This window comes from Rattus norvegicus, chromosome 18, assembly GCF_021556685.1.
Source record: "Rattus norvegicus strain SHRSP/BbbUtx chromosome 18, alternate assembly SHRSP_T2T, whole genome shotgun sequence".
Lineage (NCBI taxonomy): Eukaryota > Metazoa > Chordata > Mammalia > Rodentia > Muridae > Rattus > Rattus norvegicus.
This window is the reverse complement of record NC_141551.1, coordinates 13098177-13122261: the sequence shown is the minus strand read 5'-3', so window position 1 is coordinate 13122261 and position 24085 is coordinate 13098177. Positions and strand designations below refer to the sequence as shown.

The 24085-nt window shown below is 40.9% G+C and overlaps 1 long non-coding RNA gene across 1 annotated transcript; it reads right to left on the bottom strand.

Moving 5' to 3' along the window:
- Positions 1-6841: 6841 nt before the first annotated feature.
- LOC147999682 (uncharacterized) lies at positions 6842-15644 on the bottom strand. The gene is made up of 3 exons (XR_015642487.1): positions 14032-15644; positions 8919-9029; positions 6842-7747 (listed from the first exon to the last, which is right to left on the bottom strand). It is a non-coding gene; the product is annotated as an uncharacterized LOC147999682 (long non-coding RNA).
- Positions 15645-24085: the final 8441 nt, after the last annotated feature.

Here is a 24085-nt window from a genome sequence, read left to right as displayed (position 1 = left end):
GAAAACTCAGTTAAGGTAGGAGCACACATAGAGAGAGGGGGAAGGAGAATAGAGAGAGAGGAGAGAGGGACAGAGAGGAGACATAGAGAGACACAGAGATAGATGTTTCCGGATTCAGTCAGAGACCCAAAGCCAGCCAAGAGCTGGAGCTAAGCATGTGTAACTCCTGACTGCATTAAATATGACTTCAGTTTCAGTGTTTCTGATTTCATCCCCCTTGAACTGTCTTTCACAGGACAACTCTGTCCTGATTTCTCCCATCCCACAGTTGAAGAAACACACAAACATACTCTCATATACACAGAGAGAGAAAGAGACAAAGAGACAGAAAGACAAAGGGAGAGACAGAAAGACAAAGGGAGGGACAGAAAGACAGAGGCGAGGGAGGGAAGGAGGGAGGGAGACACAGTGTCTCTCCTCTGTGTTTCACAGGCTAGCCTCAAACTTACAGTCTTCCTGCATTACCCTCTGGAGTGCTCCTAGCTATAAGCTGCCTTTTGAATTACAAAATATAAATCACAAAAATTCAATAATTTTGTTGTGTAGCTTCAGGTAGTACAGAGAGGTGGGGAAACAACCTTGTCCTGAGGCCCAGGTGGGTGCCAGGCACTATGTAGGCATTAGGTATACAAAATGGAAAGATACCCAAGTCATGGGAGGTCTGCAAAGTCCAGGTTGCTCTTGTAAATTTTTCTTTTAATTCCCAAAGTGACTTCTCAGAGATAGCAGTTGCTTAGAGAGGGTAAAAATCTTCAGTGAGCTTGTACTGGTGAAATAAGCAGAGATCTTACCCAAATCTTCCAACCTGAGTCCATATTCTTAACCACTAACTTACTCTGCCTTCCAAAGATGAATAAGATTAGCTAGAACCTCCCGTGAAGAGGTTCACGGATGGATGAAGGAGAAAGATTCATAACTAACTGCTACGGGAGTGCAGAGAAATGCACGGCCAGATTTATGCAGAGCTACAGCAAATGGGTCTGCAAAAAAGTGTCACCGAGATTGGGGTGCGGGACACGGACTTGGGAGAAAGAGGAAGGTCATAAATGGAGATCCAGAGGCCCCAGCATGGAGATGAAGCCTGTGGGTTTGTAAAGCTTGTTAAGAAGGGACGATGTCAAGTGCAGGGGGCTTTGCTCTGCAGCACAATCAGTTCCTCCTTTCTCAGGAGGCTCGGGGTGACCTAGAACCTGAGTGAAGACAGGAGGGTCCCATCCCTTGTCCATGGGGAATCTACACCAGCGAGGGCGTTGTCCATTTCACATCAGCCTCTAAGAACATGCTCATGTGACCAGATCTGCACATCCATAGTCCTCTGTCCCCCAACCTCCACTTAGGTTTAAAATCCCAAGACGTCATTCGTAATATATATGAGAAAGAATTTTCATTCCTTATAGAACCAGCCACAGACTGATGGTACCTTTTAGGATAATTCTTTGTCTCCCAGCATCCCAGATGGTCCTACCCTCCAGATGACAACAGATAGGCAACAAATGACTTAAGGCTCAGAAATGGAGCTGAAGAGCTGAAGGTCAAGCAAGAAGAATGGGGAGGAAGCATCAGAATGCAGGCACAATGACTGGGATGGGGAAACATCTCAGAGGTTTATAATGGGTTCAGGCCTACACTAGAAATTGAGATTTGATTCTTTAGTTGATGGGTTTTTTTTCACATTTTTAATAAAGTATTGCAGAAGACCAATGTGAAGAGGGAAAAATCAGATTTTATTTTGTAATAACATCCATCAGTGTCTGCCCAGTCTTCATTTATAACTGTATTTCCCATTATATCACAGGGGAATAATTATAAGAGTAACTAAATTAAAATATATCTAGAACAAATCCATAGTCAAATGTTTTGTGTGTCTCTGTGTATTATGTTGTATATACTGTGTCCTGTGTGTGTGCATGTGTGTGATTTATGTACTAGTTCATGTGGGTGTATGTACCCATGTATATGTGTGCATGTGGTATATGTACTTGTTAGTGTGCACATGTACAAGTGTGTGTTTATAGGTAAATATACATGTGTGTTTGTGAATGTGGAGACCAGAGGTTGAGTATCTTTCCTCAGCCAATCCCCACCTGTATCTTTTGAGATAGGCTTTCTTGCTGAACCTGAATCTGGACGCACCCCAAATAAAGTGTTATTAACTTGATTTCCTTACAGACATTCAGCATTCAGATAGGCACTTACTTTTTTATGCTTTTATGCTTTTGAAGTCACATTGTAACACTTTGATTTCATCGTAAGTTATGCATTGAACAGGATAAAAATATCTAGATTTTTCTATCCCTAGATACCCAGTGTCCTGCTGCTTCAACACAGGTCACTAAATGGGCAGAGTCCTCAGAATACAAATCCAGAAATATTGCCTAGAAGAGGTTTAAGGATATTTTCTCATGAGCCTGTGTTATTGAAGCCATTAAGATCTAATGGGTGAAACAAATAAAAGAGATGAAGTCATCTATTCTAAAAAACAAAACAACAACAACAACAAAAAAGCATCAAGGGGTACCCAAGCTGTTACTATTTTAAGACATACTCTTTTCATTCTCAAAGGGACAAGGGATGGTGTTTACAGATAAGACTCCTAAGTAAAAAGAAAACACACAGGTTTGTAATGAGGATGACAATAACTCTATAACTAATAATTTCTCATCTCTTATTTTCAAATACTCCTTATTGTGTGTTTTGAAATAGGTGTGGTCTTCATTTCCCATAGGAAGGAACTGTGTCTTTAAGAGTTCATGTGCCGGGTTGGGGATTTAGCTCAGCGGTAGAACGCTTGCCTAGCAAGCGCAAGGCCCTGGGTTCTGTCCCCAGCTCTGAAAAAAAGAAAAAAAAAGAGTTCATGTGCCTGATAAAGTGCATGCAGCAAAGACACAATAGAACTCAGGCTCAAATCTATATATTTTAAGACTGGGTTCCTGTACTGTACTTACTGTCTGATCGTAAAGAGACAATGTACACACTCAGAAGTCTAGATGCGCAGACTGCTTCCAAATACGAGGTTTTCATTCTCTCCCCCAACCCCCAGTTCTCCATTAGATGTTCTCACAGGCTGCCTGCCTACTTGTGTTCTCTGACAGCTCCTATGTTCAACTCCAGCCTTGGTTCAGAGCTGAGGACCACAGACCACAGGACATCAAACTCGTGCGTTCCTTTTGCATTCTATGTTCAGATATTATTGACTTGTAACGTTTGGGCATGTGCATTGGTATGTGTTGGGGTGGAGGTGGGAGTAGGATTCTGACTTGGACTGGTGACCCCACATTGCAAATAAAGTAAAATAAAATAAAATACATAACAACTCTTTTCTACCCTGGGCCTGTGTGCTCCAGAATCCCAGGCACAGTGTCTGATCCCTGGTGCTTGTCTTCCTGGATTCTGGGCTCCTTCCTTGCTAATCTCTGCTTCTGCAGACCTCGCTGGAATTAATCAGCGATCCACACCTGCCAGGACCTTTTGTGCTGAACCAATAGCCCCCAGTCTCGGGCTCTCTGGCTTTCTCTCTCTAGTTCATTGTCTCCGGGCTTTTGAAGAATTGGTCTGATTTTTCAAAGGCCCCAAATCAGTTTGAAACTTTTTCTAAACCTCCAAAGTGAAGAAGTTGTTTCTATGTCCACAGATCCTGTCATGAGCCAGAAGTGGAAGGGGAGCCCTGAGCCTCTTGAATGCCAGACCCTGTTAAAAGCATGGCTATCGGTGTTGGGCCTGCTGCTTCTAACTTGCAATCTCTTTGAAAGCAGAGATCTGAACTTCTTCCCATCTTAGAGTCTGCACAATGTGCAGCCTAGTGCCTGGTCATTCACCCTCATCATTTACTGATGTACTGAGTTAATTGACTAATGCTTGATGAACAATTGACAAATTGGGCTTCTCACCCCTGGTCCTCTTCCTTCTGGCATAAATAGGTAAATAATGAGCACCTGTTGCCCGTTCTGAGCAAGCATTGTCTGTCTGTCTCTGAGCTTTCTGGGTTTCAGAACCCAGTAAAGACTGAAAATGATGGTCTTTGGCTCTGACAGTCATGGAGACTTCTGCAAAGCGAAAATAAATAATAACCTAAAGACAGATAGGGAGGATAGCAGGTGTCAGTGTTGTTTAGGTGAATTTACGACACTTTCCAGCTCTATCCGAGCAGAGAAAAGTGGATTACAGTTCACGGGAAGAGAAAAGGAGCAAAGAGCACTCTCAGCTCCTATATGCACTTAGGAGTGAAGGGAAAACAACACAGAGCTCTGCAAAGGATGAGGTCTTGCCTGAGCACTTCAAGATAGGCCTGCCTTCCCTCTGACTGAACAATGGCGCCTGACCACCAAAGATCTAAGGGGGCTCGTGAATCTCTGAGAGTCCCTGATGTGTGCCTGAGTGAGGTAGGGGGCATGGAGGGGGAACTTAAAAGAAGACTTATATTGTTCACAGAGCCTTTCAAGCATGGGAGGGGTGGAATTCCATCTGTTACTTCAGTTCACTGAACCGGTTCAGTCTGAATGGTTCACTGGGTTGTGACACTGGGTAGAAATTACAACTAATGTTTAAAACAACCTTTATGCTATCACTTACGAAACCCTGTGGCCTGACCATTGTGAAGTTTTCAGCTCCTTGTCCTCCTGATGTGTATCCAGGGGATCTCTCCTCTTGTTAATAAATAAATAATAAAAGGTTAAACACCCCCAAGCAAACAGAAAAAGAGAAATGCATTTGCTGAGCTTTGTGACACATGCCTGATCTGTGCGTGGTTTCAGACAAACACAGGAAGTTGCCCACTTTCAGACGGGCTTTGACTTTAACTTGGTTTCCTGGCCGTGACCTCTTTGCATGAAGAAGGAGCTGCAGGAGCCTGACAGCCTTTGCAGCAGCAGCTTTGCAGACACTCTCTACCTTGAGGAACAGGTAGAATTCCACTCTGTGCGCTTGAATGACTCCCTGAACAATACCAACTTAGTAAGCTTTTCAGTACTGGGAGGGGGGAGGGCGCTGCATACGACATGTGGCCAGTAGTGGCTAGCTAAGGTCTGCAGCAGGCCTGTGCAGGTGGCCAAAAACTGGTCTGAAATGATCATGGTCTCACTCAGTTCAACAAGAGGAAACAAAGAAATGGCAAAAGGCAGCCATGATGTGAAGTCGCAGATAACTACCTCTAGCACATGGGGCTAAATAAAGGGGACCCTGGGTGTGAAGTTTGACACAGTTCCCACTGTACTTCGTAGCCCTCCTTGGAAGTCCCAAACTATTTTTCACAGGGTAAAGGAACCATGTGACCTATACAGAAGGGAAGAAAATGGGCAAGGAAGGCTTCAGGAGAATGTTGACCACACGCACTAGAGAAATAAGCAGGATCTAAGCAAGATCTAAAGCAGATGCTATGGCTAAAGGAAGCCCAAAGGCTTGACCACATCAGTGATCAGGCCTTCACCATCACCACATGAGACTAAGGGTTTGTTCTTATCAGAGAAGTGCTCAGTGAGCAAGCTCAGGAGTTCCACCAAAAGATCCCAAGTACAAATCTGGACAGCATGTGTTTGCAACGCCAGTGCTGGAAAGGAAGACATAGAGCTTCGTAGTCTGATCAGTGAGCCCCAGGTTCCAGGCAAAAAAACAAACAAACAAAAAACATGTCTCAAAAAGCATTGACCCCAAAGTTGTGTGTTTGCACACACAATGCCCCCACACACGGATACACACACATATAAACACAGGGAGAGAGAGAGAGAGAGAGAGAGAGAGAGAGAGAGAGAGAGAGAGAGGGAGAGAGAAAGAGGGAAAGAGAAAGAGGGAGAAAGAGACACACATGTATACACACACACATACACACACACACACACACACACACACACACACACACACACACACGGAAACAACTCCACTAAATAAAAGATACTGAATTGTTCACCAACAATGGAAAAATTGCAATTCAAACAGGTAACTCGTGAGTGACATTTTGCTGATTCTTGCTTCCTATTCGTTTCTAAGATTGTTGTATTTATTATGTTAGCTCTCCTACATGACTGTCAAAACTTGTCCTTTTCAACTATGTCTTGTCTTCTCTCAACATTACCCAGGTACCATCACAATCACATCAAAGAAGGGTCGGCTATGACATGCTCACCGTAATACACCTGAGCTGTGCCATGCTCGCTGTGATACGCCTGATGTGTGATGCAGTCTGTGCTTTCCTAAGGCACACTCACTCTTATTTCTGTGGCACTTGCTCCTCTGAACTCGTGCTGTTGGCTGTCAGATGTCTGTTCATGTTTGTCTCAAGCTTAACTCTCTTAATGTACTTCTCTCCATTACAGAGACCAGATGAGTACTTTACAACACTAGAAAGATCATAGGTCTACAGTGTGGCCATTATTAATACTGATAGCACCCTGTATTGTCAATCTTAACAAATTTTTATCATATTTTCTCTTTCACTGGTCTTCTTCCCTTCCAAAGCATCTCATTTCAAATAGCAAATTGTTAGTCAAACTAGTTTTAGTCAGGTAGAAACTAGATGCTCTGTAAAGCAGCTAATCTACTGCTTGGTACAATTCTACTTTTCTCTTAATAAACATTTTATTCTACATTTATGTGTGGATATGTGTGCCCACATGTGTGTAGATACCTGCAAAGGCCAATGGAGGGTAATGTAGAGACCCCTGGAGCTGGAATCTCAGACAGTTGTGAGCTGCCCAACATGGATGCTGGGAACTAAACCCAGTCCTCTGCAATGGCAGCAAGTGCTCTTAACAGCTCAGCCATCTCTCCAGCCCCTCCAAAACAAAGGCACACTAAAAGAAGCTGTGCGTGCTATTACTCCAGGAAGCAATAAATGTCAGAAAAATCAAAATACATTGTAGTTAGGTGTGACCTTTTATTTAAAAACCACAATATGCTTTTGCCCCAAGGACCGCAGGACTCTCAGAGGAAGAAGACATGGGGGCCAAGCAGTGGCTGTGAGCAGCTCTGAGACCCCTCCGCAAACACAGACCAGACATCCGTGTGTCTGCTACTTGGCTTTACTGTGTCATAAGCTGACCTGGTAACACTGAGGAAGTGACAGTGTGCTCAAACATTGCTGGGAAGCTTTACACAAAAGAGAAGGAAAGAAAAAGGGGAAAGTCACACCTCACAAACTCCTTGGAATTTCTGGGAGACAGGACTGACCGCGGCGACCAGGAGAAAACCATGAGCGCTCTACCCTCCGGATGCATCTCTTGTGCGAAAGTATTTATGACAGCACGCGTTAAATATTGCACAGTTTTAAAACAGGTTAATTTTTAAGGTGTAGTGAAGAGGTTAGAAAATATAGAAAATGGGGGGCATTCAAAACATAACACATATCAAGGTAGAAACCTTCCAAATAGAAAATGAAAATAGACATTTACTGGACACCTACTGTGTTCTAGCCATGCTACACGCCTGCTTTCACCAAGTCTCCACTCAGCCCTGAGGTAGATATGATTGTCCTCATTAACTACTTGAGGAGGCTGATGCACACTGAGATTAAGGAGATCGCCTCAAGTCACTCAGCTGGGAAGTGAGAAGGGGAACGGAGCTTCAAACTCAGTCCAGTTGCCATGATCTTACTGTCTCAACACTGGGTTTCCTGGTGAGACGACTGTAGCTGTCTCTGGCCTTCACATCCTTCGAGCTTTCCTTCACCACAAGATGGGCCTCTACTTCTGAGCCTCCTTGACGGTTGTTCTGCCTTCCAGATTTCCAGATCGTTCCAGAGCAGATACTGGATCCATTCCTTCACAGTAAGGTACCACACTTTAGTTACCACTTTGCAGACATCTAGATTTCTCCCAGTGTCCAGTCTTAAGCTGATGGGCCTGGGTGCAAGGGGAAACTCTGGAGGAGAGAGGTTTCCCTGCTCTCTGACCCATGCCTCACTCTGTACAAGGTATTCCTAGTGCATATATACCTTTAAATATGGGTGTGCAAGCAACCATGCAGAGTTCAGCAACATCTTTTGGCTAACTAGCTGACATTTTGGTGCTTAATAAAAATGGACCGAGCCTGGGGAAGTCCATTACAATAAAGGTACTGAGCTAGAACTTTACAGGAGAAGAAGAAAAGAAAACAAAACAAAAATAAGGAGTTGAAGGAAAACTGGAAGAAGTGCACATCAGTAGTCATTAGCCCCTATCATAACTAGAGCTCCTACAACCTTTCAATGACATAATGTTCACATTATGACAGCTAGTGTATTTTATACACCGTATATAGGTAGGCACACACACACACACACACACACACACACACACACACTCATACGCAAACACGTACACATTTAAAATGAAACCATAAGTTCAATGTTGAATTTTTAAATTAAAGTAAATTAAAGTTACTTGACAGTAAGGTTTTCATAATCATCCCTGAAGGTAATTTTTACGTCCCCAGGTATCGCAAAATCAAAGCACCTCATGCCCCAGGTTAAAGAACTATTTTGGCTTTCAAAGAGTAAACGGCCCTAGGGGTTTACCAGAGGCACAAGAGAGTCACTTCCTGGGCATCCACATGAAGCCCATTGGTGATTCCATCACCGCCCCAGAGAGATCTTGATACAGCCCTGTCAGGCGCCTACATGACACTTATTCAACATGGTGAGATTCTGTTAAGAGAATTAAGAACTCTAGATGTGAGATGTGGGCGTGGCTCACTTTGGTGACTTCTTTTTCTAAAATAAGGGAAGCTCAGGGTTCGACCTTGGCATGCCCCAGCTATGGTGGTATCATCCAGGCATCTGGGCGGTGGGGGTGAGGTCAAGCATCCTCCCCATGCTACACAACGAGAACTGGAGGTTAGCCTGGGGTACATGTGCATGAGAAACGAAGAGGGAAGGATAAACATGTTACCAACAGACATTTTCTTGTATTTCACACAAGTGTCTTTCCTTCCTTTTGCTTTGAGAGACTTACATTCAAAAGCACCAAGGTCTGGTGTGGTGTCACAGCCTTTAATCCCATCATCTCTCAGGAAGGCAGAGTTCTGCGAGCTCTGGGCAAGCCAGCACCATGCAGTGAGATTGCCTCAAAAATAAAACAAAATAACCATACTAAGTGTTCCAAAGTAACTTAATTGCATCCCTAATGGTTACTAAATAGTTACTAAAAATAAAGGGAAGATATTTTTAAAATAACTTATCAATCCATTCAACGATAGCAAACCTATTATATGTTAAAATAAATTAAAGTTGTGGGAAAAATAATGAATGTTACCCAAACCAGTTAGTCGGAATCCTACCTTCCTTTTCATCTGACTAAATATATAAAGAGACTGGATTTTCATGTCCTTTTACATATTCATTTTAATATGCTGCTACATTAGAAGTATATAAAGAAAGCTCAGATTAACCTAGATACATAGAAATGGAAAGGCCTCTTTAATAGCCATATGAAAAAAATGTTAGTTATCTTTTTAATACCACTCCAAAAGTCAGTATGCATCATATTTCAACATCCCACATTATGTCAAATCATAGAATTAATTCTACTCTTCTGTTAATACTTGTTTTATTTTTCATGAGCCTTTTGTCATTTACATGATGTGGGGATGTGCGCATGTACACCTTTGTATGTAAAAATCAAATATTCATTTTTGGAAAAGACTGTTTCAAAGGCTGGGACATTATTCAGTCATAGAGCACTCATCCAACATGCCTAAGTCCCTAGTTTTACCTGAGGAGAAGGGGAGATTTCTTCACTAATCTGTACAAAGGTCCTAAACACTGGTATACATCATTATACAATATTAAAAAAAAATCCATCTATTAGTAAAGTCCTCTTTTTTTAATAGGGTTATTTGTCTCCCTGCAGTCTAACTTCTTGAGTTCTTTGTATATTTTGGATATAAGGCCTCTATCTGTTGTAGGATTGGTAAAGATCTTTTCCCAATCTCTTGGTTGCCGTTTTGTACTAACCACAGTGTCCTTTGCCTTACAGAAGCTTTGCAGTTTTATGAGATACCATTTGTTGATTCTTGATCTTAGAGCATAAGCCATTGGTGTTTTGTTCAGGAAATTTTCTCCAGTGCCCATGTGTTCCAGATGCTTCCCCACTTTTTCTTCTATTAGTTTGGGCGTATCTGGTTTGATGTGGAGGTCCTTGATCTACTTGGATTTAAGCTTTGTACAGGGTGATAAGCATGGATCGATCTGCATTCTTCTGCATGTTGACCTCCAGTTGAACCAGCACAATTTGCCGAAAAGGCTATCTTTTTTCCATTTGATGGTTTTGGCTCCTTTGTCAAAAATCAAGTGACCATAGGTGTGTGGGTTCATTTCTGGATCTTCGATTCTATCCCACTGGTCTATCTGTCTGTCTCTGTACCAATACAATACAGTTTTTATCACTATTGCTCTGTAATACTGCTTCAGTTCAGGGATAGTGATTCCCCCTGAAGTCCTTTTATTGTTGAGGATAGTTTTAGCTATCCTGGGTTTTTTGTTATTCTAGATGAATTTGCAAATTGTTCTGTCTAACTCTCTGAAGAATTGGATTGGAATTTTGATGGGGATTGCATTGAATCTGTAGATCGCTTTTGGTAAAATGGCCATTTTTACTATATTAATCCTGCCAATCCATGAGCATTGGAGATCTTCCCATGTTCTGAGATCTTCTTCAATTTCTTTCTTCAGAGATGCCTTTCTTGCAGGATGCCTCAACTATAAATTTGTTTTCTTTGATTCAGCGGGAAACTAATATATCATATATATATATATATTTACATACCTCTGTGTTTTGTAAATTATTTTGTACATATTTTCACTCCCTTTTATAGTCATAGTAACCATCATCTCTGTGGGACTTCTTTGCCCCTCATTCGGCTAGGAAATCAACACAGTGCTGTTTGATGTAAAAAAATAAAATAAAGCCATTAGTAAGCACCATCACTCCCCCATCTACAGATGAGAAAACTGAGGCTTAGGAATATTATTCAGTAGTAGGGGATTCACCTAGCATACTTGAGTCCCTAATTTTACCTAAGCAAGAAGGGAGATCGCTTAGGGATGTAAGTAACCTGTCCATGTAAACCACAGAGGAAGGACTTGAGCATAGTTTTCGAACACCAAAGTTTGAATCTTTTCCACCACAGCACACACTTGGAAATTTGATTTTTGTTCTTCTCATTGAAAGTACTCCAAATTCTTTATCAAAAGTTTGCCTTGAAACCCTGTGGTCTGAGCTTTGCTGTTTTTGGAAAGCTTACAAAGAGATTAAGAGTCTTAGGATTGATGGTATTTTTTTAAGAGTCCCAGAGCTAAATGAAAGCATCATCAAACCCTGAGATATTTGCATAGAGTGACAAGTGACAGTGCTGAAAAGCTACTTGGTTAATGACTCAAGCATTGGGCAAGGTGCTAGGCTACTGAAAGATTCCTTGTATTATTTTCCCCATAACCTAATAATATTTTTATTTTAATACATTCTATTAAAAATGCTACTCAAGCTGTACTTAGTAAACTAATGAAATTTAATATCCTGATTCATATTACAAGCACAATAAAATGTGTTCAAGAGCCTTTTAAGTAAATTTGTAAATGATACAATTTACAAATGTATTCTTGGAAAACTATTCTGATGACATTAAATAGTGGCCTAAAAAGCACATAGGCCTTGTAACTGTGACCCACTAGCTCTCTGGGTTCATGTGATTTACTAAAGCAAGGACAAGTCATTCCTGTATTGCATCTCTAAGTCAGTACTACCCTTTGTCAAATGTCTTTGTGTCAAATATATAGTCAGAAAGTTGAAACAATTTTTAGAAATAAAGTTCTGTGTCGGTGAGAATGGATTAGGCTTAAAACTCCCATTAATTTTTATCCGTAGTTCATTAACAAATCACATTTAAAGTATCATTCAGTTGAGTGTTCATTTATTATTTCTCTTGCCAACTCTATTTTTTTGATGTGAGATAAGCATCAACAGCAAGGCAAAGAAAACCGTCAAGCGTGGTTTAGCAAGTGTTTGTGTGCACCGCCCGGTTCCCGCCGTCAGCTTGCATCTACTCACGTGGGATACTTGACTCTATTGCAGGTTTTTATGTGTCAGCAATTCAAAGAGTGAGACCAGGTATGATTATTAATGCTAAGACTGAGTCATGATATTACCTGACCCTGTTATCTGCAGACTAAAGATGCATGAGATAAAAGTAATACATCTTACCGTTCAATTGCCAACATCTGGAAATCTCTCTAGTACTTCACTTGGGTGAGTGCATTAAGGAATATTAACTTTAAAGCATTCTCAGTGTGCCGATATGAAGATATGGCTAGATTCCTCTAGAACATTGGTTCTCAGATGTAAGCCGCCATCACAATCACCTAGAAGACTGTAAGGCCGTGGAATTCCCCGGCTATTTCAGTAGATGTGGGAGAGAGTCTAAGAGTCCGCATTTCTATAGGTTTTGAGAGGATACTAATGGACCCGTGTCAGAAGTACTTTGGGCATTTCTATCCTAATATAACCAATATTATACTAGATGTTGGGTTGCAAAATTTCATAATGAATTCACATAGTCAAATGAATGTTTGCCCAAAATGAGGAAGGATGGCAGTGAAGGAGCTTGTAGTTGAGCCTATCGGAGAATTAGGAAAATAAGAAAAGAGGGACAAACCTCTAATAAACAGCTAAACAAGGTCAGGAAAGAAGATTTTCATCAGCTCATTGTATTTGCACAGCATCTCCTCTGTTCATGACGATAGGTTTCAAAAGTGTCATCCCCCCACAAATGACTTCACAGTGTCAGATTGAATATAGAGGGAATTAAAACAAAACCCAATGGAATAAAAGAAACACAGGATCAGAGGATACAGCTAAGTTTGACAGTGCCTGCCCAACAAACATGATGGTCTGAGTTCAGTCCCCCAAGAAGCCACATATAAAACTGGATGCAATAGCTGGCGTCTCTAATCCTGGCCCTATGAAGCTGATACGAACAGACCCGTGGTATTCACAGTCAAGCTGAGTCGATGAGCTTCAGATTTAGTGAGAGGCTCTGCTCAAAAAAGTGGAGAGTTATTGAGGATGACACCTGGTATTGAATCCTAGCCTCCACACTTACAGGTATGCACATGTGCCTGCATGCCCACATGCATATATGTGTACACGCACACACACACACACACAGAGAGAGAGAGAGAGAGAAAGAGAGAGAGAGAGAGAGAGAGAGGTGTATATATATATGTATATATACATATATATTTACAGACACAAAGAGATGTACACACACACATATGCACACACATATATATGAGAGATTTATACACACACACAGAGATGTATACTTACACAGAGAGAGATGTATACACACACACAAAGAGATGTATACATAGAGAGAGAGAGAGAGAGAGAGAGAGAGAGAGAGAGAGAGATGTATACACACAGAGAGACAGACTCTTCTTCCTCCAAGTGAAAACTCCTTATATTAGCTTTGAAGAACTTTTTAAAGACATCGCTTTTCATCTATATGTAACAGTCCTAGGCTTAAGTCGGAAAAAGGTTAACTTCATGGAGCATGAAGACATCACTAAATGATCAATTGCTAGAATAGATCATCTAGATCCCTTCCTGTGCACCTTTTGCAGGCTGTGGCTCTCCCAGATTCCTTTGTCCAGCTAGCCATGCAAACGCATCTGCTGCCTGTAGACAGTGGCCAGATGCACACACTTCTTCCTGAACCTGTAGGTGACACCAGAAATGACTCTGATTCCTAAAATCACAGAAATTAAACCACAGAAATTAAAATCAAATCTGGTGTGCGGATACAAGCAACTCTGACACCCCACAGTCAATCATAACGCCTGGGGTAGGTGACATCCTCCAACAGCCCCAGCATCCTAAACTTTGCATCCCTTAGCAATCTTCGTCAGCTATGGATTACAGCAAACAGAATCAGCTGGGATAAGAGAAAAAATGTTTTCAGTTCAGTTTGTTATGTCTGATGTAAAAGAGGTCCAATCAGGCAATCTAGAACCAGTGCAATGGTTTCCGATTCATTAGGAGCCAAATCCCTTTCAGCATCTGGACTTACTCATCACAAGCGTCAGGCCTGTCTTGGTGATCCTGGTTGTGCTGCTGGCTTCAAGCTGATGAGAGGCACATTCTAACAGCACACTGAAGGGCAGGAAGAAGGCCGAGTTCCCAGTCCTGCTTCCTAAGTGTACACTTCCTCCTACACTTGGCTGTCAGGAAGTTGGGAATATTAGCTCGTTATCAAGGAACCCAAATAAAAACAAAGGTTCTGTTAGAAAAAGGAAGTCACATAGTTGGTGCCATCAGATACAAAGACATTAAAATTCTTACCTTTCACCATAGAAAGTGGTTAAAGGGCGCTTTCTCACACAGCCACATCACGCTGCTTGAGGGTCTCAGTTTTGGTAGAATACAAGAGCTAACTAGATAGGGTTAATTCAGAGGCCTGGCGCCCTAAGACTCCAATTAGCACCCCAGGTACTGTGTGATACCTTTACCCTGAAAGGTTTGCCCGGAAACCCTCTTTGAAAAGCCCCACCGCTTCCTTACCAGTCGTCAGCCATCTTTCTGCCACTGCCTGGCACATTGTTGATCCTCTGTATTTAAAAACAAAGAAACAAACAAACAAAGCAATGTTGTAAATAATCAACAGCAACTTGCCTGTTCCTCTTTAATTCTTTTATCCTCCAAAAATTATATCTGGCAGATGGGCGTAGTCTCACTCCTTCAAATGCTTGTTCCATTGATACAGAAAAGCTGATCAATGAGAGATGGATTTGAGGAATGCCGTTAAGTCCTTCTTGGAAGGCAGGCCCTACAGCTTCCCCAGGAGGAGTTAACCTGTGCTCCAGGTTGGATCTGTGCCTTCTGCACCTCCAATGGCTAGAAACGGCCAGGGTCAGGCACCACAGTCAATCTAACAGTGAGTGATTAACAGCCAAGACTGAGTGCTGGCACTTTACTCCAAGCCCTTGCCCTGGCATCTTTTTAACACTCAGGTAAATGTCAAAAATGCACCCAGGGATTATAGCTGACAAGGGGTAAAAGCCTTCATGTTGTCCTCCAAAGGTTAGGGTTCCCAGGCCCAGTTGGAAGCCCTAGTCTCCAATAACCATTAATCCGCTCTCTTCTGGTAGGTGTGGGCATATTTATGGCTGCAGTCACTAAAGGGTGAAATAAAGATTAGTTTTTAGTTAGGAACGCAAAGCTTTTGAGATCAATACAAACTCGGTGCTGAAATCAATCTAAAGTTTGGAATTTTTAAGTAAAGATTTACTAGGCTTTCTTGTACGTTTAATTTTCCAAAGGGAAAATAAGCCCAGAAATGTAACATAGTAATCAAATTGAATAAACACCAGCCACTCTGTAAGCTGACCTGTGTTATGCACATATCAAATAAGTGTGAAAAGCAATAAAAATGTCCATCATGCAGATTGTAAATTCACCCACAAAAGGTAAGAGGCAAAACACACACGTATGGATTTACATGATAGGAATCCTAGCAGATACACTTGTCTACTCAAAAATGTAGATAATCAATAGCCATTAATAATGAAGTCATTCATGCATTTCCTTATTACCATGCATATTAAGTGTTTCAGTTACTTGTACTTAGTTGGATAGATAAATGTATAGTAATATCTTTTTAAAAGATAGAGACTTACTCTGAAGCACAAAATCTGCTGTTTGGAAGGAAGAGTAAGTGGACCGGAAACACGGCTTGCCATCGCCCTCAACCCTGCATGTTTGATACATGTATGCAATTCATTATGCAGTTTCTTGAGATATGACAGTGGTTGTCTGGCAAACCAGAGCTTTAATGACTTTTTCTGTTTCATATGAAAAGACTGTAGGTATTTTAGGAAAATGGCTGAGTAGATCCACATCGATAAGTTCTCTTCTGCTTACTACATGTCTTCAGGTTGGGGAGATTCAGAGATTTTCTTCTTCTTCTTCTTCTTCTTCTTCTTCTTCTTCTTCTTCTTCTTCTTCTTCTTCTTCTTCTTCTTCTTCTTCTTCTTCTTCCTCTTCCTCTTCCTCTTCCTCTTCTTCTTCTATTTCTTCTATTTCTTCTTCTTCTTCTCCTCCTCTTCCTCCTCCTCCTCCTTCTTCTTCTTTTTTAGAAAACTATGGTTCCATGTAGTAAGTTTATTTCCTCAGCAAAGTGCACGAGGCTTACAGTATGCTATAACTTCAGAAATTATTTCAACTACCCTTGGGCCTTCATCGTAGATGTGCATCTCTTCTCAGTAGAGTGCAGAAGGGTGAGGGTACCCGTCAGCCTCTGGAGATACCAGAAACCTAGTATATCAGAGGTAGAGGGCAGGAAAGCAGAGGATCCCAGAGGTGGAGGTAGAGATACTGGAGAATGCTGGGGTTTTCATTGGGTGATTGTGATCAGAGCTTTGTGCTCTCCCACAATTATTTGAGCATAAGATTACCAGATCACTTTAATCAGCAGTACTGCCAGGTTTTGTTTGGGACTATTTGCCTGACTCTCGAGTCATATTCAAAGTCCGTTAGCCTACAGTATATTCTGTCCACTCACAGGACAGGGACTTCTATTGTAGGGATAGCTGCTGCTCTCTTTGAAATGTTTAAAGGATACCACAGCACACAGTAGATAGGCGCCTCGTGTCAGTATTGGCATCTTCTGCCCATTGGTATAATTCTTGGAAAGTTACAAAGTCCCAGAGAAAGCATGGGTGTATATTCTTAAATAGAATCAGCACGGATCACAGGAGATAAATTTTTAACCTCACTAAAACTGTTGCAACAGTGGAAAAGTGACATTTTAACTAATGTCATTCACCGAAGATGGGTAAAATAAAACTTAAATGTCTCAAATTTCATATATATACTAATTGTGTATAGTACCTATATGAGAAAGCACACAAAGTGGTGAAATATGCATATTTGTGCTATATGTATATATCCATATATTTTAATAAATTCCTTTAGCCAGGAGATGCATATTACAACCAAGATCAGCTCACACACTCTAGGGGTTGATGTCATGGGGCCATTGGAATACAGCAATATGGAGTGAAGGTGGCTGGTTGCCGTCATAAATCTGTGGATTTGGGGAGCCAGGTTAGGAGTTCCCATGCTGGAAGAATTTCTGGGTGTCTATAGATCTCTGAGGCATGCTTAATGATTAATCTCGTAATACCACGTGCTCTTCCACTGTACAAAACTCAAGGCGCTCCTTCTAAGACCTGATCTATGATCGTCAGTACTTCCGTGCATGACACATACATTGAACATATATGACAAATGATGAATGGGTGCTCTGAAGAGTCTGAAACTGGAAGACGCAAATGCAGTTCCCTCATCCCAGCAGCGACAGGTTCACACCCGAAGTGGCTCCAGTGAGTCTACGGGACCCTTGCAAACCACAAGATTTTCCAGGCCAGTCTGCACTGGAGATGTGCAAGCAGAAGGAACTGAAAAGAGAGCTGAATTCAGACTTTGTAAGAGAATGTTCCTCAACTCTAAAATCCAAAAGGAAACTTACATTAGGTCCTGTTTCTTTATTCCTCAGAAAAATTCATTTACTTTCATGGGTTCTTGTTAGAGACTTAGTAGGCTTCTCAAAGAAGTGAATGAGGGATGTGCACATGGACAGATACATATTCCCCCATTACTTTAAAATATTAAAAAGCTAGTGTTACAGCAGGCATCCATCACACACACACACACACACACACACACACACACACACACACACACACACACACAAAAGGAAAATAGCACAAGGTAAACCAATGAACTACCTGATATAGGTCAATAATAATCTTTTCTTTCACTTTGACTATGTCCTCTTTCATTACTAAAACCTTGTCATGCCATTTCCCACGAGAAAATAAAACATAAATAAGTTTATTCTTCTAGCATGATTCATCAACTTTTACTATTAACACTTTGGCGCATTCCTTTTTATTATTAATAGTTTAGAGCATTTCTTTCAGCTTCCCATCAGTAAAGCAATGTACGTTAAAAATAGTTTCCTTAACTTTTTCCTGTGTGAACTGTGAGCTTTGAAATGTTTTGTGGGCAAGGAGGCGTCTTAAAAGCCTCCACGTTCTTCAAGGACTTTGCAATAGCTGCACCTGATCCCGTCAGAGCAACGAGCTGCCTGCCCTGCACTTTCTTATCTTGATGATGTATGAGTGAGTAAGTCCCAACAGTGGGAAGTCAGAATACATCATTTATATGAGAGACAAAGGGGATGAAAAAGGAGAGGAAGAAAGGGTAAAGAAAGAAGACAGAGAGGCAAGGAGTCATCCAGTTTCATTGGTGGTTAGGAACGCCAAGGAAATTAACAGATAGAGTGAGATACAGGAAGGTAAATATTCTTACAGCTAGAATTAAATCCCCATAGGGAATTTAACTCAGTCCTTAACATCTCAAACATATTCAACTCTATAATTGAACTCTATACAACATCAACACAAAAGGAAAATATTCAAATTCTTATTTGTCATGTTGTATTAGCCATGGCTGAATGTTACTATGGGATTTTGATTTTTTTTTTAAAAAAGCAACATTTAATGAATTGTCTTTTAAAAATTACAATCTACTCAACAGAATTCCTTATTAACTCAGTCTGCTAATACCTAAAATGTATACAAGGTTTCAGATAATGCTTCTACAACATGTCATTATTAAATATAGAGTGTAAATAGCATAAGTAAAGTTTTATGCGTAGGCCACTAGGAAACCAACAGTAGAGTAGAGGTGGAATGGAAAACTAAGAAAGATATAATAAAAAGAAAAAAAGAAACCAGATTTTACAAAAATGGAAAGGGAGAGAGCTTTGCATGAAAAAAAGCCAAGAGCACAGAGAAGAATATAAGATATAAACAGGTCTTCTGCGATCCAGTGTCTCAATGAAAGTGATAAATTCTACAATGTAACAATATTTGATTATTATCCTCATAACTATCATACTAAAACACTTAGATGACTACTTTCCATTAACTATAAAAATTATTAGTGGCTATTCTGACAAAGAGATACACATCTTCATTTTTTAAGAATGAGTAAAAGAGGGAATAATATTGTCACAAATAAAAAGAAAAATTTGAGGGTGGAGAAGTTGATTAGAATAATTTGCGACTTCAGATAATACATCTCTATGATAAAAAATGTTGTCCTGGTTATGAGGGGAGTATTCCATAGTTTTTAATGAGCATTCAGAATTTATCATGCCTACAATAAAATATGCTACTATCTTTCAAAACTTTTGAAATATGTGGAACGGTTTTGGAAAATACATGCTTCCTGTTAATATACTCAGAATACTTCCACATTCTTGATCTGCTATGACCTACTTCTAAAGAGGTGACTCGTGAATCCCTCTGGTCCCCAAGCCTCCAGGCTAATTTCAGAGGAAAATAAATGCATTTCCCCCCCTCCCACAGCCTAAACTTTCAGCTTTTTTTTTACTAGGAAATTTCCCAGCTTTCCATTAGGAACTATTTGTTTTAGCCACTGCTCTTCAGTTCACCCCGATAAAGTAGTTAAAGGAAGGGAATGTTCTATGTACCCCTATACAGGGAAACCGAGGCAAGACCTGAAAGAGAAAAATGATGTGTGTAGAGTCACAAGGGAAGGGTTTGAGAGTCAGAAGCCAGAAGCGTCCTCGCTCCTCTGGGTCACTGGAGTGAAGAGACAACAGAGAACGTTTCATAGTCAGGAATGGGCTTGGCATCCTACCATTAAAAATACATTTCCTAAATTTTTCAAAAGCTTAATTTCCTAAGACAAATCTGAGCTATCATTGTTGTTAAGGGTAGAGGAGTGATGGTTTTTAAACATATAATAAACGTATAGACCATATAATATTAAAGAGCAAAATAAAAAAAATAGTGATACTTTTGCTAAAGTAACCAGTCACCCTTAGAATAGAGTCATAAATTATTGCTTCCCAGGGAGAAGCAGATGTATCCTGTCTTCCACCAAGTAATTGTTGAACACAAAGCAAAAAAGAGATAAAAGGAAAACTAAGACAGGTTGCCCTAGCTGTGCCTGCCCGTTGTTGCTGTTGCTGTTGCTGTTGCTGTTGCTGTTGCTGCTGTTGCTGTTGCTGTTGCTGTTGCTGTTGCTGTTGCTGTTGCTGTTGCTGTTGCTGTTGCCGTTGCCGTTGCCGCTGTTGCTGTTGCTGTTGCTGTTGCTGTTGTTGTTGCTGTTGCTGTTGCTGTTGCTGTTGCTGTTGCTGTTGCTGCTGTTGCTGTTGCTGTTGCTGTTGCTGTTGCTGTTGCTGGTGCTGTTGCTGTTGCTGTTGCTGTTGCTGTTGTTGCTGTTGTTTTTAGCTTGCTGTTGTTGTCTTGGTTAACAACCATTCAGATGGTACTCTCTAAGCAAGTACCTGTTCTCCATAACACATCCTTGCCAAGGGATTGTAGAATCCTTTGAGGTAGGCGCTATAGTAGTCCTCTTCCTGAGGGAGTTTAATGCTAAATTTAAACAATGCAAAGTGGCAGACCCAAGGCTCAAATCGGGGGTTCTTCCCCAGAACCCTTCTCAGAACCCAGCACTGACCTATGTCTTAGCATCTCCATAGAACTAACAGTTGACTAAAATCTCAGTGTTTGCTGAGTAATTGAAACATTCTTGAAGATAAAAGCCTCAGAAAATTATAGTTTCTTAAAAATTTAATAAAGAACTTTATGAATGCCACTATCGTCAGATGCCCTAACCAATCTCTTAACTGTAAAATGTTACACATTCCCAATTTTTTTTCTGATAAACTTGAAAACTCACATTTAGTAATCCATTAACATGTTTACTGGGTGGCTCTTTTGCATATGATACAGAGTTGTGAACTATGGAAGATTTTTGACAGCAGCAAAGCACTTTTTTGAAGATTGTAGTTTAGTTGCAATAGTAAAATAGATTTCCCTAACTAAGGAACTAACAGATAAGCAATAGCAAAAATACGCAGATAATAAGAATGAAGAAGTTAGGGACTTGCTTTTCTCAGCTACCGCAGTTTCTTCAACATATATTAACTATTAATTTTAGCTATTCATTTACTGTGTCTCACTTCCCTACATTTCTTCCATTAGAATACTAGCCCCTCGAGAACGAGAATCAATTTTATTCATTATTCTATACTTAATATTTGGTGTGTTATTTGGTATATAATAATTCCCCAGATGTACTTGATGGGTGAAAGCTAAAAAGAAAGAATAATGAATGCTCATGGGAGGCAGTGTCCAGTGTCATAGATTGGCAAACCTATCAAATCAGGTAGAATTTCAAATCTACCTTTGAAAACAGAAGATTCTGAAATTTTTGTCTGTTTTTCAGTTACCAAGTGAGCTGGAGAATATCTGGCCCATGTAGAGTCTCACCTCCTAACCAAACTAGCCTGGGGTCTTTCACACAGTAGGTTTGAGAGCTAAAATGTTGAATCAGGGACAGTTAAAAGTATATAATGTCTCTTAAGGCTTAGGCTCAGAATTAGCGCTAAGTCACTTCTAGAAAGATCCATTGTTCTAAGAAATTAGCTATGGCAGCTCACAGAGGAAAAGGAGTGGGAAATAGATCCAGTCCTAATAGAGGCAGGGAAGCTTCTGCAGTCTACCAAACTCATGATTAGCAAGAGGATTAAGAAACCAAGACATCGGAAGGATTTATAACAGTGTCCACCACACAGATCACAAACTCGATGAGTAATACTGATTATTACTGCTTGAAGCTGCTTCAAAAGAGAGAGCTATTTCAGAGTTCTATTTGTAGGGCTCAAACCCTCTTACAAGAACAAACCCAACCATGAGTGTTTTATGCATTAGTCCAGAGTGTCCAAAGAGCAGCTACCAGTGAGCAGCGTCCCCAGAGAAGCTGGAACTGCACACATACCTGGAGCCTAGAATGTCTACAGCCAAGTCCTTGGAGCAACAGTAAACCTTCGGGTGTGGGGTTCTAGCCAACAGCACAATTGCTTTTACTACTATCTCAGAGCACTTTGCTCCCCAATAAACCACATGTCGCTGGTGACTTTGGGATATCTCAGACCATGCCTAACGGAAATTTAAATTTTAAAAACTAAGAAAGTTATGAGTTCGTGTTTGGTTTCTCCGTTCTCTCATTTTGAGGGAGCTATGTGGCCCTTCCTCTACTGAATTTTATCCCAACTATAACATGGAGTCACCATTTCCCCATTATTGCTTGTATTCTACGTGGCAGCAATCTCAAGGATCAGATCTCATGAAACAGATCAGGAAAGAAACACAGAGGAGGCCAGGCTCTGATGTTTATACAATTTGGTAATCACTCAGAAATCTGAATTAGAAAAGTTACTAGGCAGGAAAATAGTTTCAGCAAAAGCAGTCCCTCATGCTAGGCACCCAAGCAAGCCTAGAACTGTTCTACAGATATTCCTAGTCTGTCCAGTCCAACGCCATGGCTGTGCAGCTCCCCTAAGCCTGGATCTCGGTCACCTAAAAGGCTGGCGAGATCACTTAGAGCTGAAGGCTGCTCTTTTAGACAATCGGTGTGGTTATTTCAAGGTCTTCCCACCATACAAAGCTTAATGCAGATTAGCTGATGAAGACTTTTGATAATTCTGCCAAAGTCTAAAGACCGCTTAGATTAGATGACTACATGACTGCTGTTATTGTTGTAGTTTTTTCAAAGACAATCCTCTTCTGCCATGAGAAATCTATCCTGCTGAGTGCCCCTGAAGAGTCACGTCCTTCCTTCCTACCATTTTAAAAACAACAGTGGCAGAGTTGCCAGCCGCCCGATCGTGCTCAGCAGGATAGATCAAACACACAGATGCAATTTCTGTATGTTGAACAGTGAAGTGGGATAAAATTCAAATGCTTACAATCGCTTAGTAGCTGCCATCTGATTGCTGCAAATTGAATCTTTCATAACAGGATTTATTGTAAATAGTGTCATTGCATTTGAGAGTCCAGCAGACATTGCAGTCAAAGCCCATGCAAGATGCTAAAGGTCTGAGGTCTACAAGACGTACAAGGTCATTTGCGCACTGATTACGAGGGGGGTTTTTTTGCTTGTTTGTTGGTTGGTTTTGGTATTGATTGCTTACAGAATAACCCGTAGTTGTCATTATTTTCCCTGTGAAAGCTCAAACATTATCATATTCTCTTAGCTTTGAGATGGAGAAGACAATGTGCCAAGCACTTTGTCTCAAGACCCGCTTCACCATGACAAGTCCCTACTTCACTCCCATTTATTCTCCCTTCCAGCTACATGTTAGATAACAAAATCAGAAATAGATAAAAAGTCTTAAAATGTCTTCTGTACTGTTGGGAAGCACGTCAAAGAATTATAAATATATAATATTTATAATTAATGGCATATCTATATTAGTAGTAAAGAGGAAAAAAAAGAGTTAAAAATTGCAAAGCAGAATTTAAGCCCTACAAAGCATGCTTCAATTCCTTCATGACGCAAGGGGAAGGCTGTCGTTTAAATGATCGTGTCACTATTCAACGCTGGGTTGCATTCCAAGAACGACCAACAGCAAGTATACGGTGAGTGAGCACTTCGCACACATGAGAAGTTGGTAAATACTCCACAAACTTAGTACCTTCAACTTTTAATGATATTGAACCCCCAAAGGGCAGTGTGTTGCAGTCATGCAGTCTTCCTATGCAAGAACCCCATTAGGGGATGTTCAAAAATGAGAAGGATTTTAGAAGTAGGACCAGGTAACTTCCTCTGTTTTCTTGCTTTCCTTGGCCCCAACAACAAATAGACCTTGTCTGTGTCTTGTTATGTGTTCAGTTTTGCTGGTAATTGTGAGGGGAGAGTGCAAGACCTCAACTGGACCAGAAGAGAGGAGTCTTACTCTCCAGTAAGGCAGGAACCTGGAGAGCAAAGAGCCCTGTGAAAGGGCTTTGGTTTCATTCCCCTTCATTTATTTGAGTAAACATCCCACATGCATGTTAATGGTATCATTCTAGCTGGGGAGTTCCCCATTTCTATGCCTTGAAAATTTCAGCGCCCCCCCCCACACACACACTTAAGCAGGTGTCTTTCCATCACTCATGAATCAAAAAAAGAGGGGTTGTACAAAGACAACCCTTGGGTGATTTTTAGTAAGTTTACTAATCAGAGCACACTAAAGTGAA